This window comes from Thamnophis sirtalis, unplaced genomic scaffold (genome assembly GCF_051295495.1).
Source record: "Thamnophis sirtalis isolate CommonGarterSnake01/CBP01778 unplaced genomic scaffold, rThaSir2_p1.2 scaffold_5, whole genome shotgun sequence".
Classification (NCBI taxonomy): Eukaryota; Metazoa; Chordata; class Lepidosauria; order Squamata; family Natricidae; genus Thamnophis; species Thamnophis sirtalis.
In genome coordinates this window covers 112,866,928-112,880,932 of record NW_028261385.1, presented here as the reverse complement: position 1 = coordinate 112,880,932, position 14,005 = coordinate 112,866,928, and the positions used below count along the sequence as shown (strand labels likewise).

General features: G+C 45.1%; 1 protein-coding gene across 1 annotated transcript in view; it reads left to right on the top strand.

Moving 5' to 3' along the window:
* Positions 1-14,005, top strand: part of DRC11 (dynein regulatory complex subunit 11) — a 157,575-nt gene that overhangs the window by 121,909 nt on the left and 21,661 nt on the right. The gene's annotated exons all lie outside the window — the stretch shown is intronic.

Sequence of the window (14,005 nt, the reverse complement as noted above, 5' to 3'; positions counted from 1 at the left end):
TAGATATATATAATAATAGTCTTTCAGCTTATACATTGTAGTTATAATGTATTATATTTTGTAGCAGTATACATAATAGTATTTTCCCAATTTCTACTTTCTGTCTCTTAATTCTAACCCTTAATACTGTGATGGTGAACTTCTGGCACGTGTGCCAGAGTTGGCACACAGCACCCTCTCGGTGGGCACACAAGCTGCCACCCCAGTTCAGCTCCTCCATCAGGGATGTGCAGTTAGAGGAGGCAGAGCCTCACCACTGTCATTATGAAAAGAAAAAAATATATAAAAGGAAAAAGGCAAGAGCTGAGGTCAGGCTGAGATAGTTGCTGCCAGAATCACCATGGATGACTCTACTTAGTGCTTAACTGTTTAAAAAAGCCTCTAAAAAAGTGCCCTCTACAGGAGGTGGCAGGAGAATGAGGTGCCTCATCTAGTCTGACTTTATGATCACTCGAGCAGAGCTAAGCAAGGGTTAAAAGCCGAAAAATTCCTGAGGTAGATGAGGCACGTCGTTCTCCTGCCTCCTGTAGAGGGTGTTTTTTTAGAGGCTTTTTAGAGGCTCTGGCAGCAACTAGCTCAGCCTGACCTCAGCTCATGCCTTTTTCCTTTTACATTTTTTTCTTTTCATTATGGTAGGCAAGAGCAGAGTTGAAATCCTCTCTGAAACAGCTGGAAAAGGTACGTGTGTGGGTCGGAGGGAGGGGGAGGAATTCAAAAAGTTTGATTGCATGCAGAGCCACGTTGCCTTTTCAAACACACACACACACAGCTGGATAAAAGTATATAAGCCCAGCTTCACTGGTTACAAGTTTGAAAAGGCAACGTGGCTCCACCTGCAATCAAAGGCTCAGATCGGAAGGCAGCAGGGGAATGGGGGGGGGTATGGCAGAGGAGCTGCTTACAAGCCATTGGAAAATATATCCAATCGAACTTCTGTGTTTATGTTTGCTTGAGAGTGAGTGAGAGAGGAATCCAACTTCTCTGTGTGTGTTCCTGTGTCTGTTTGAGAGAGGGGAGAGGGGGGAAGGAGGGGGGGAGAAGAAAAAGAATGAAGGAAAACTTTTTCGCAAAGGAGAAAAACAAATGCTGTCGCTTTAAATCAGAACTGAGCATGCCTGGCTGTGGAATTCTGGGAGTTGAGGTCCACAAGTCTAATAAAATTTGAAACCCCTGTGTCAGTGCCTCACCAGCTATAAACCTCACTGCATGTCACTGTCCTCCATACATGTATGTGCGCCTCCCGCTGGTCAGCTGGTCTCCAGGTCTCTGTCGTGCATGCGGGAGAACAAGGTGCATGCGGGGGAGTGGGGTGCATGCATGTGCAGTGGGGAACGAATGTGTGGGGGGACTGCATGCACAGGGAGTGGACGCATGTGGGGAACAACCTTTCTTGTATCCCTGTACATCACTCATGTTTAATCTAAATCTCTGCCTCTACATCTACATCTGTTGTCTGTGTCAACTCATAAAGCATTTCCATGTCTGTTATCAAGTTGGCATGGTAAGGAAAGAGGGGAGTGCATTCCATGCATACCTTCGGCTAGAGTCAGATCTTAGATTACCACAGCAGGCTTGTGAGGCATGGAATTCTATAGCCTGCTGGAGCACCTTGTTGGATAATGTGATTTATAACACAGATTGAGGGGAGGAGGAAACAGGAGCAAAGTTCAGCTGTAACTTACTTGAGGTCAGATCTGACTCCAATGGGGTATTGTCGAAATATTGTTCCTAATAAATGACTGGATTTTCAAACTTGGCTCGAGGCTCATGAATTAATTAGAGCATCTTTAGGAAACCTGACAGAGAGTCAGATCTGCTTTTAAAATCTATCAAGATAACTAGGTCTCCTGAATCCTGGACTCTCCAATTGCTCTCTGATATCTGGAGTGCCTGGAGGGAAACTCAGGCAACCATGGCAGAGAATGGGCTATCCAAAGAGAGCCTGATTGCAGCTGGAGTGCAGCCTAACCTCAGACATCAAAGCTTAGATGCCTGTTCCAGCGACCGAAGCAAGAAGAGATGAGTATTTGTGGAAGTTAACCCCTAAAGAAGCTGAGGTTGAGCTCCCCCACCCAATGCCCAGAAAAAGGGAAGGGCCATGAGTGAGCTGGGAAGAGTGGAGTGGATGCTAGACTGGAAACAAGCCTGGCTCCCAAAGCCCCTGATGGAACCCCTCGGGAGTTCCATAGAGCAGAGCAGGAAGGAATTTGACCAGGCCACGCTCCGTGAAGAGGGGCCATTATGCAGGCCAAAAGAGAGGAGAGGAGCAGTGGATCCTTTTGAAGTGAGGAGAAGCAGACAGGAACGCAGCCCCCCTTTTCCACCCATCAGAAGGAGGCTGCAACCAGTGCTTCTTCCATGCAGCAGACAGGGTAGACAACCCCCTTTCTCCCTCTGAACTAGAGCTGAGGAAGATGGCCAGCCATATCAAGTGCAAGCATACAGAGGCTGATGAAAGGAGGGAGGAGCAGTACTGAACAAACCGCCCCAATTCAGGGGAAAGTTTGATGGGGACTCAGACCAGTTAGCCCTATTCCTTGACTCAGCTGAAACCCACCTAGAATGCTATGGACACCTCTACCCATCCCCCAGAGCCATGATGAATACCATCTCAGAGGGGCTAGAAGAAGAAGCAAGGGAATGGCTACCAACCCTCCACAAGAGGAGAGCCCCCCCCCCCAACTGCAAGGCATAGATGACTTCCTACAACTCCTAGAGGCCAGATTTTTTAAAAAAAAATTTTAAATTTTAATTGAACAAAAACACAAAAAAAGAATCATCCTTCATTACATCTTGTAGAAAGCGTGTCAATTGGTTACAGATAACTTTCGTGCATTTCTTCGACAGTCATTACTTATAGTTCATATTAGATTATACACTTTAAGTCAAAAATCTTTGTATATCTTACAATCAATGTACCACAATTCTCATTTGACTACAATTATTTGAACATGATTTTACCTCAAATCATTCATATTTAAAGACACAACCACATAATGGCATTCATTAGCTATTTCAAAAAATCCTTCAATAACATTACACCTTTATAGTATTTTTAAGCAAAAGTCAATTAATAAAGTTTCTAAGCCTTTCCCCCCCTTTTTTCCAAACTCACTGATTAAAATTTATATCCAAGTTACTTTTGCCAATACCATAGCATGTATATATTGTTAAACAATGGCCATTAATGTTTCCTTGTTATTATAATTGGCTAAAAATCATTTACTATTTATGTCCCATCACCTCTTGTCAGACTCCCCCAAAAAAGAAAAAAACCTTAAGCCTTTATAACAATAGCTAAATAAAAATTTGTTAATAAAATTTTATAGGTCTTTTTCCCAAGTCACAATTTGCAATTTATATCCAATTTTTTTTTTGCTAGATTACCATACATGTATATATCATTAGGCTATATCCATTATCGTTTCCTTATTGTTATTATAGTTAATTAATTGTTAGCGAATATACATTTGATAATAATCTAAAACAATCCAAGAGTACATAATTCCTACTTATTAGTCACCAAAATCAACTGATATTTTATTATCAACTTTCATTATCAACCTATATCTTTCCAGTAACAAAAAATATTATCTCTCTTGCCAATTGTTGTGTAAGTCTTATTTTTATCTTCTTTATAAGGTTTTTATAAACTTTTCTCCGCACTTTGAACTCATTGTTTAGAATTTATATCCAAGTTACTTTTGCCAATACCATAGCATGTATATATTGTTAAACAATGTCCATTAAAATTTCCTTGTTGTTATTATAATTGGCTAAAAATCATTTACTATTTATGCCCCATCTCCTCTCATTAGCCCCCCACCCCCCAAAAAAAACCTTACACCTTTATAACAAGATCTAAATGAAAATTTGTTAATAAAATTTATAAGTCTTTTTCCCAAGTCAAAATTTACTATTTATATCCAAATTTCTTTTACTAAATTGCCAATAGATGTATATATCATTACGCTGTATCCATTATCATTTCATTATTATTATTTATGGTTAATTAATTTTTAGCGAGTAAACATTTAATAACAATCTAAAACAATCTAAGAGTTACAAAATTCCTACTTATTAATCACCAATAATAAAAAACTAATTTTTATTATCAACTTTAATTGTCAACCTGTATCTTTCCAATAACAAAACAGTCTTATCTCTCTTGCCAATTGTGGAGTCAGACTTCTTTTTATCTCCTTTATAAGGTTTTTATAGGCTTCTCTCCGCAATTTGTTGCTTGAAGGGTCTCTCAGATAATCTCGTTGCCCACCAGTTGCTACTAAAATTAACTTGTCTTTGGTTGTCAATCTTGCTTCTGAAAAAAATTATCTTCTTTTGTCTATCATCATTAGTATTTTTTTTCTTCTGTGTCCTGAAATTTGGGGTAGAGCTCCAATTCGTCAAATTCCCTTTTCCATATTCCCTTCTTTCCACTTTCACCCACATTTGCTCCATTAATAAATTAATCTATTATCTTATCTTTATTTTTTATATCTTCATTCTCCCCTTTAATTTTTGGGACTCCAACCCCATCATCTTTTGCTGTCTTTCCAACTTCTCAATTCTCCCATATCATTCCAATAGATTTTGAATTCCAATCAAAATATTTTGGAATTTTAAGGTTTCCTCATCTAAGTATTGATCCATGTTTCCAAAACATAAGGAGAGAGAAAAATAAAAAAACTAATAGCGACTGCCACTCTAGCCTTCCAGGCCTCTCTTACTTTTTATTTTAAATTGACTTGAATACAAGTTCTTTTATGCTCTTCAAAGGGGAAAGGTTCTGTTCCCCCCCCCACACTTTCTTCCCCTGCCAAAATAATTATCAGAGGCACCTGTGAAAACAGTTCGTGCCCTTGGTTCTTTATCAGTTTCTGTAAATAACTGCAAACCCTTCAGCTGCAAAGTTAGTAAAGTCAAATAAGAAGAGGGATACGTTGTTTCGAAACCCCCAGTTTCTGACCTCCGAGTGGCAGTTAATTTTCACCTTCTATAGGAAAAAAAGTTCTTTAGAGTTCTTTTAGCATGGTTTAATAACAAGTAGTAGGAAGAATTGTTAAAATAAAAAGAAAGTTTTAATCCAGAAGTCAAAAAAATAAAGCAACTAGAAGCAGAAGAAGAAAAAAATCAATCTGTTCACTTTAAGAGGAGAGATGAAGAACGTTACAAGCATTTCCATCCACAAAAAATAGTTACAAAGAAAAAAACTTTCCACAGTGATCCCATTAGGATTATTTTCTCCGCTCAGTTCTTTTATTTAAGGATCTAATTTGGCTTTAAAGAAACATTTATTTGGGCAATCTTTAGCAAAATAGAAAAAATAGCTCACCAGATAGACTCACTTTCTCTTTTCACTTTCTTCCTTCCAGAACGTCCCGATTTTATCAGTCTAGGGGCTGCCTGTTTACTGCCAGCTTGAAGCACTTCCCTTGGGTCTATCAGGGATTTTGCGATATCCCTGAGACAAGCAAGGCTTTGTCTTCCTGATGACCGTCTCTATGGGACAGTTTAGGTCTCAGTGGATCCTCCAGCGGCAAAAGTGTCAACGGCGATCTCGGAGTATCGAGACCGCACGTTGTAACATTGCATGGCTCCTCTTTCTCCTAGAGGCCAGATTTGAGGAGGTGGAGGAAGACCCTTATGCAGAAGATGAGCTCAGGGACCTAAAACATAGGGGCCGCCCCATCAAAGAGCACATTTAGGAAGGTCATTAGAAGGCTACCGCTGATGCCATTAGGCCACCACTAATGACAGAGCATCTGTTAGTGCATTTTTTTTCAGAACAAGCCTGGACACGCAGATTGCCCAGGTAGCCACTTACCAGGGCATCCCGAACCGACTCTGAGTGGTTCCAAATAGCAATAAAAGTCATTGGTGGATTGCGCACAAACAACAAGAGAAAGCCACTGGACACAAAAGAGCGAGGTCAACCTGACCTGAAACCACCCAGCCATCGGGGAACCACAGCAATACAGTGGGCCCTGAAACCAGTCCCCCCCCCTCATAGTGCGCTGAAATGCTACAGATGCAGGGGGTGGGTCACATGGCATCTACATGAACAACCCCAGCCCCAAAGCCAAGACCAGAGCCACCACCCAGGGCACGACTGGAACAAGGCCACAAATGGCTACAGAGGTCCCTCCCCACACAGCCAAAGGGGGGAACCCTAAGGAACAACAATCAGTTGCCAGAATCCTATGACAGCGAGGACGAAGGCGAAAATGACCCAATGGTGAGAGGACCAGTTCACCCTTTCCTTTTTCCTTTTTCTGACAAGCCATGTCCCCTAAGGGTATGACAAAGAGAGGGGAGGAAGGCCTGTGAAAACAAATGTAACCTATGATAGAGGTTTTAAGGGACCACTCTCAAGGTCGATTTGTAGAAGACCACATGAGATTAATTTGGTCCAGGGAAGTTAGTTTAATCTCCCTAGATTCCCATGGCCATTGTTCACCAATGTTGGTTCTTCACAAACATAGCAGTTTGTCACATTGAGGGAGGAAGCAATTCGTTCAGTAAGGTTGATAAAGAGATTCTTAGTTGGGGAGGGGAGTTCAATTTTAGTTCCCATTTCTTCATAGAAAGAATGGAAGTCAGAGAACTGTTGGGATGGATGCGCTGTTTTTGTGATAGTGATTAGAATGTCACCACCCCAAGAACCACCCTCATTGTCCTGGGGGTGCATCAAAAAGAAGACATACAGGGTTGCATTTAAAGGTCTGACAAGTAGAAACAGTCTAGAAATGTTGAATCAATAAGGGCCAGTGCAACCTCCAAGGGTTGGTCCTGGATGTGGAACAGATTTGCAAGTAGATTGTAGATAAGATTGTAGATAAATTTATTTATAGGCCGCCCTTTTCCCTGAGGGGACTCAGGGCGGCTTACAACGTGTAGGGAAGGGAGTACACACAATGACATATGGAGACAGTACATAATTAAAAATAGAAGCAACATTCATTCATCATTCGTGAGGGGGCAGATTATAATCTTTAACCCCAGGCCTGACGGGATAGCCAGATCTTGAGGGCTGTGCGGAAGGTCTGAAGGGTGGTGAGGGTACGAATCTCCACGGGGAGATCGTTCCAAAGGGTCGGAGCTACTACTGAAAAGGCTCTCCTCCGCGTAGTTGCCAGTCGACACTGACTGGCGGATGGAATTCGGAGGAGGCCTAATCTGTGTGATCTAATAGGTCGTAAGGAGGTAATTGGCAGGAGGCGGTCTCTCAAGTACCCAGATCCACTACCATGGAGGGCTTTATGGGTGGTAAGTAGCACCTTGAAGCGCACCCGGAGATCAACAGGTAGCCAGCGCAGCTTGCGGAGGATTGGTGTTATGTGGGCGAACCGAGGTGCACCCACAATCACTCGCGCGGCTGCATTCTGCACTAGCTGAAGTCGCCGGATGCTCTTCAAGGGCAGCCCCATGTAGAGCACGTTGCAGTATTCCAGCCTAGAGGTCACAAGGGCACGAGTGACTGTTGTGAGAGCCTCCCGGTTCAGGTAGGGTCGCAACTGGCGCACCAGGCGAACCTGGGCAAATGCCCCCCTGGTCACAGCCGACAGATGATGATCGAAGGTCAGCTGCGGGTCCAGGAGGACTCCCAAGTTGTGAACCCTGTCTGAGGGGTATAATATTTGGCCCCCCAGCCTGAGTGATGGAACACTAGCCAAATTATTGGGAGGGAAACACAACAGCCACTCGGTCTTTTCCGGGTTGAGAACAAGCTTGTTAGCCCTCATCCAGTCCCTAATGGCTTCAAGGCCACGGTTCATCACGTCCACCGCTTCATTGAGTTGGCACGGGGCGCACAGATACAACTGAGTATCGTCCGCGTATTGGTGGTATCTTATCCCGTGCCTCCGAATGATCTCGCCCAGCGGTTTCATGTAGATGTTAAATAGTAGGGGGGACAGGACCGACCCCTGCGGCACCCCATATGTTAGGGGCCTAGGTGTCGATCTCTGCCCCCCTATCAACACCGACTGCGACCTGTCCGAGAGGTAGGAGGAGAACCACTGCAAAACAGTGCCTCCCCCCCACCTCCCACAGTCGTCGCAGAAGGATACCATGGTCGATGGTATTGAAAGCCGCCGAGAGGTCAAGGAGAACCAAGATGGAGGCATGGCCTCCATCCCTGGCTCTCCAGAGATCATCGGTCAATGCGACCAAAGCGGTTTCTGTGCTGTAACCAGGCCTGAAGCCGGACTGGAATGGGTCAAGGTAACTGGCTTCCTCCAAGCACTGCTGGAGCTGGGAGGCCACCACCTTCTCAACAACCTTCCCAACAAAGGGGAGGTTGGAGACTGGACGATAATTGTTAAGAACGTCTGGATCCAAGGATGGTTTCTTCAGGAGGGGTCTCACCACCGCCGTTTTAAGTGCGGAGGGGAAGATCCCCTCCCGAAGAGAGGCGGTAACAACCGCCTGGATCCAGCCCCGTGTCACCTCTCCGCTGTTGGCAACCAGCCAGGAGGGACACGGGTCCAGTACACAGGTGGAGGCACTCACAGCTCTCATGGCCTTGTCCATGTCCCCGGGGGCAACATCCTGAAACTCAACCCAGCGATGGTCTGCCAAGTTGTCCTCCTGTGCCTCGGCTGGATCTGCAAAGGTGGAGTCCAAATCCGACCGAAACCGAGCAACTTTGTCCGCTAAGAACTGGACATAGTCTTCAGCCCTACCCTGCAAGGGGTCCCCCGTATCCCTCCTATTTAGGAGGGAACGGGTTATCCTAAACAGGGCGGCTGGGCGAGACTCAGCGGACGCAACCAAGGTGGCAATATACGATCTTTTTGCTGTCCTAAGTGCCCTGATGTACTCCTTGGTGCAAGTTGTTAAGAGTGCTCGGCTCGATTCGGATTTATCGGACCTCCATAGGTGCCCTAGGCGTCTCCTCCGGCGCTTCCTCTCCCGGAGCTCCTCGGTATACCAATATAGATACTGAATGTGGGAGGCCAGAAGGGGAAGGCAAGTAGCCATGGTAGAGGTATTTTTCCACAGAAAGATAAAAACGTTGAGAGTGCAAGGAACCACACAAGACCCCTTCCCCCCCACCCCTGCCCCTGTGCAATAGCATAACAAGCATCAAAACAAATGTGAGTTTTAGGGATGTGGGAAGTACTCTGGTTCCATCCCAGGTGGATAGCAGGCTAGTTGCGGCCCTGATATCTGGTGACTTTGATGTCCAAGCTGAATTGGGAACCCTATGGATTAAAGCAGATGGGGTTACTGTTATTTGGACAAATGTCATAGACATAGGCAGTAGTGTTGTAAACCCCTAAAACACAAGAGGTGGTTCGTTCTTGGCAGGTGTAATGAGAATGGTATACAAGTGTTTTTGTGACCATATTTCCATGGCAGGTGGGGACCAGGCATTGGTCACACAGAGTCTGGGGGGGAGGGGCTCCAGATGCGAGTGTAGTAGTCCCTAGGATCAAAAACATTAAGGCAAGCTGTGGAGCCGAAATAGAGGTCAGAGCCATCTTGTCCTCATCCCAGGAGTGTGCAGGGAAACCAGCAACAAAATAAGAGAATAGCAAAAACAACAAATACAGCAAACCAAACGTATGCAACAGGTATCCAGTCCATCTAGGGGAATAGGTCAGCAGGGGATGCAGGAGTGTGGTGACATTTGAGTTTGAGTCCGTCAAGCTATTGTGCTTGCCACAGGTCGGAGGGTTCGTTGGTGTGCTTGACCCTGGATACATGGACCCACATCTTGACTCCTCCTACTTTCACAGCTGAGGAGAACCTGGCGAGGGATAGACCACCTGGGTTTGGTGCAAGCCTGAAAGAGCTCTTTGATTCTTATCCACTGGTCTGGTTCAGCCAGTGGTGGAGCGTCTGTAGCTGGAGGCAAGGCAGACTGGACCTGTTTAGAGAAAGAAGACAGAACCTGCACCAGATTATGCAAATTGTGGGAGATGTTTCTTTCCCCTTCATTGGAATCTTGCAGGGTAGAAGTAGCAAAGGGTCCCCCATACATCATCTCAAAAGATGACAATCCCAATCTCCCAGAGGACAAGGCCCTGGTCCTGGCTAAGGCTAGTGGTAGCACTTTGGGCCATGGGAGTCGGGTTCCCTGGCAGAGTTTGGCCAAGTGAGTTTTCGGGGTTCGGTTAATTCTGTCCTCTTTAGCTGAAGATTGGGGCTGATAGCTTGAATGAAGATGCCAGGGGATGTTTAAAAACTTACTGATATCCTGGGTAATCTGTGAGGTAAAATGCCTTCCATTGTCAGATTTGAGACTTCAAGGAACTCCAAACTTTGGAATGATCTGATCAACTAGGGCATTTGTTTGTTTCATTTTGTTTATTGGTTTTGTATGCTGGCCACTCCCGAAGGACTTCGGGCGGCTCACAATGAAACGGGGAGGGGATAAATGAGACAATACAAACAATATTAAAAATACACAACAGTCACAAATGAAGCGGGGCTGGATACTTCAACAGCCCTCAGCCTGCCGGAACAGCCAGGACTTGTATCTTTACAGAAGGCCGGGAGGGTAATAAAGGTCCGGATCTCCACGGGGAGCTCGTTCCAGAGGGCCGGAGCAGCAACAGAGAAGGCTCTCCCCCGGGGGGTCGCCAGCCGACATTGGCTGGCAGATGGAACCTGGAGAAGGCCGAGCCTGTGTGATCGAATCGGTCTTTGGGAGGTAATTGGCAGGAGGCGATCTCTCAGGTACCCAGATCTGATGCCATGCAGGGCTTTATAAGTAATAACTAGCACCTTGAAGCGAGTCCGGAGACCAATGGGCAGCCAGTGCAGCTCGCGGAGGATAGGTGTAACGTGGGTGTACCTAGGTGCACCCACAATCGCTCGCGCGGCTGCATTCTGGACTAGCTGAAGTCTTCGAACACATTCACCATTTGTCTAGCTTTTTGGGTGGATGTTGGGATTACTTCAGGCCATCTGGTGAATAAATCCACAAACACAAGCAGGTTAGATTTGGCTCCCTTCTTGAGGAGCTCAGTGAAGTCCACTTGCCAGGCCTCCCCCGGGGATCAGGCACACTGGAGACGACCAAGAGATTGCCTCTGCAGGGCTTATTTCTTTGGCAGAGATCACATTAAGAAACAACAATCCTGCAAATGCTGCGTAAGTTTGGATTGCAATATAGGGATGTCAGCCACTAATGCAGTAGGTGAGGACCACTATGAGACATTCGATGAGCTCTTTGGACAAGTTTCCACATCATTTGCTGGAGAAGTTGGATTTTATTCTGGACTACCCACCATCCATTGCACAATTTGCCATTGGGGTTTAATTTGTCTCTGGTGTCATATAAGGCAGGAAGCTGCAGTGTGGTGTCACAGGGAAGGAGAGCTAGAAGTTTGGTTTGTTCTGACAGGTGGCTTGGCCCCATTCAGCGGCTTGGTGGGCCCAATAATCAGCAGCACGGTTGCCACAAGAAATCTCGCTGTGGTGAATCTGGTGGCTTCAGCAGTGAATGATGGCCAATTCAGATGTAAGGGCTTCATCTTTAAACTTTTCCCATCAGCCCAATGAATTCATGGGCTTTCCACAAGACAGCATGAGTATGTGCAGCTAGGAAGGCATAGGGACTGTCGGTATATAGAGCCAAGGTGGTGCAGTGGTTAAATGCAGCACTGCAGGCTACTGCTAGATCAGCAGGTCAGCGGTTCAAATCTCACCGGCTCAGGGTTGACTCAGCCTTCCATCCTTCCGAGGTGGGTAAAATGAGGACCCAGATTGTTGGGGGCAATATGCTGACTCTCTGTAAACCGCTTAGAGAGGCCTGAAAGGCCTATGAAGCGGTATATAAGTCTACTGCTATTGCTATTGCTATTGCTATATATGTTAGTGGGCAGTCCTTCTGATAGGTAGCATGCCTCAGTTAGGGCCAGGAGCTCAACTGCTTGGACGGATCAGTATGTTGGAAGCTGTTGCAAAAGGAGGGACCCATCTGTGGATACTACTGCTAAGCCAGTGTATCTCTTCCCATTCTTAACAAAAGATGAACCATACATCCAAAGTTGGGATTCAGGGTTCTCAAGAGGCTCAGTTCTAAGGTCAGCACGAATGCCCAACACAGCCTCCAAGATAGTTAAACAATCATGCTTCTGGCCTTCCTTGGGGTGGGGGGTGGAATGAGGCTGGGTTCAGTCTTTCACCTATGAAGTTGAACAGTCTGCTTCTAAGATCTGGTTAGCATACTTAGAGACACAGCATGAAATAGCCCAGGCAGGGAGCTTTTGCTCCAGTAAGGTTTGGACTGAATGGGTTGTGTAGACATTCAGGGGGGCTCCAAAAATTATTTTGTGTGTTTCCTGAATTAGGATGGCTGTGGCAGCAACAGACCGAAGACAGGCTGACCAGCCCCTGGCAACTGGGTCCAGAACTTTAGATAGGTGTAAGAGTTCCTCTCCTAGTTTAAGACAGTGAAGGCTCTTGAAACCGAGTATTTCAAAACGAACCTTTTATTAAGTAGAATGGAAACCGTTCAACAGTTCAAAGGAACATCTGAATCCCCTTAGGCAATGTGAGTAGAATTAAAGCAATAGAGACCCCTCCCATTAGTTAGAATGCAGATTTTAGCCAATATACAAGTGTGAAGATTTTCCTTTGCCAACTGCCCTGAGAACCGAACAAACATACACTCCCATGGTTATCTTCTGTTAATCATTAAAGTGAAACATCCCACATGGCCATCATAAACATTCCCCCAAAAGGTGAGAACCTCAAGGCATTTTGGTGCCAGGAAACCAGTTTTCACAGGCAGTGCTAATAAATCGACTCCAAGCCCCCCCTCCTCCCAATTGAATGGGAGTATCACTTTCAGGGATCTGACAAGCCTTCCTTTAAAAAAGGAGACACCCACCTGTGAAAATAGAGAATAAAAATTCCATCATAGTATTTTAACAAGGTTTGTCAGGGTATTGGGAGTGAAATTTTTTCAGCAAGGTAGGGGTCCTAACCTGGTGTTTAGCTACCCATTCATTTTGGGATGAGGGTAAATGCTTTCAAGTAACTAAGTATTGGGTTTTCCCCCTGTATATCCTAGAGTCAAGGATTTCCTTAATTTCAAAGTGGTGTTCACCTTCTATCATGATAGGAATAGGTGGTGTAGGTGCAGGTGGTCTGAGTGGTGAGATTACTTCCCATTTCAGTAAACTAATGTGAAATACATGTCTTTGGAAGGAGTAGTTCTACTGTTACTTGGTTGATGACTCTAGTGATAGGGAAAGGTCCAATGAAATTTGGCCCTAATTTTGAAGGCTACAATTACTTCAGGAATTTTGTAGATAAGTGTACTCTATCTCCAGCGTGAAAAGGTTTGGGTTCCACTCTTTTCTTGTCAGCTTGAATTTTAAAAGCCGCTCTAGCATCCTCTAAAGCTAATCTAACTACCGGCCATGTTTCTCGTAAAGTGTCTCTCCACTCCTTAAGTGAGGGGATAGTGGGTTCTTCTGTGGGTAGTTCAGGCATGGGGCTGAAATCCTGGCCTGTTGCTACTCTAAAAGGGGTAAAACCAGTGCTTGAGTGTACAGCGTTATTGAATGCCAGTTCCGCGAAAGGTAAAAGTTCAGTCCAGTTATTCTGTTGAAAATTAATAAAACATCTTAGATATTGTTCTAGGACTGAGTTGCATTTTTCAGTTTGATTGTTAGTTTGGGTGTAGTGCGATGAGCTCAACCCTTGGACAGTGCCAAGTAAAGTTAAAAATGCCCTCTAAAATTTTGAGGTGAATTGGATCTCTCTGTTGGAGATGATTCTCTGTGGGGCTCCATGAAGACGATAAATATGTCTCAGGAATAACTTGCCTAGACTTTTGGCAGTCTGGATTGTTTGGCAAGGTATAAAATGTGCCTGTTTTGAAAACAGGTCTGTTACAACCCAAATGACAGTATTCCCCGCACTTTCTGGTAGTTCCATAATAAAGTCCATCACAATGTCTCTCCATGGTGCTGAAGGTTCAGCTACCTTCTGTAAGAGTCCTGGGATTTTCCCTTGACGTCTTTTAGCTGCTGCACAA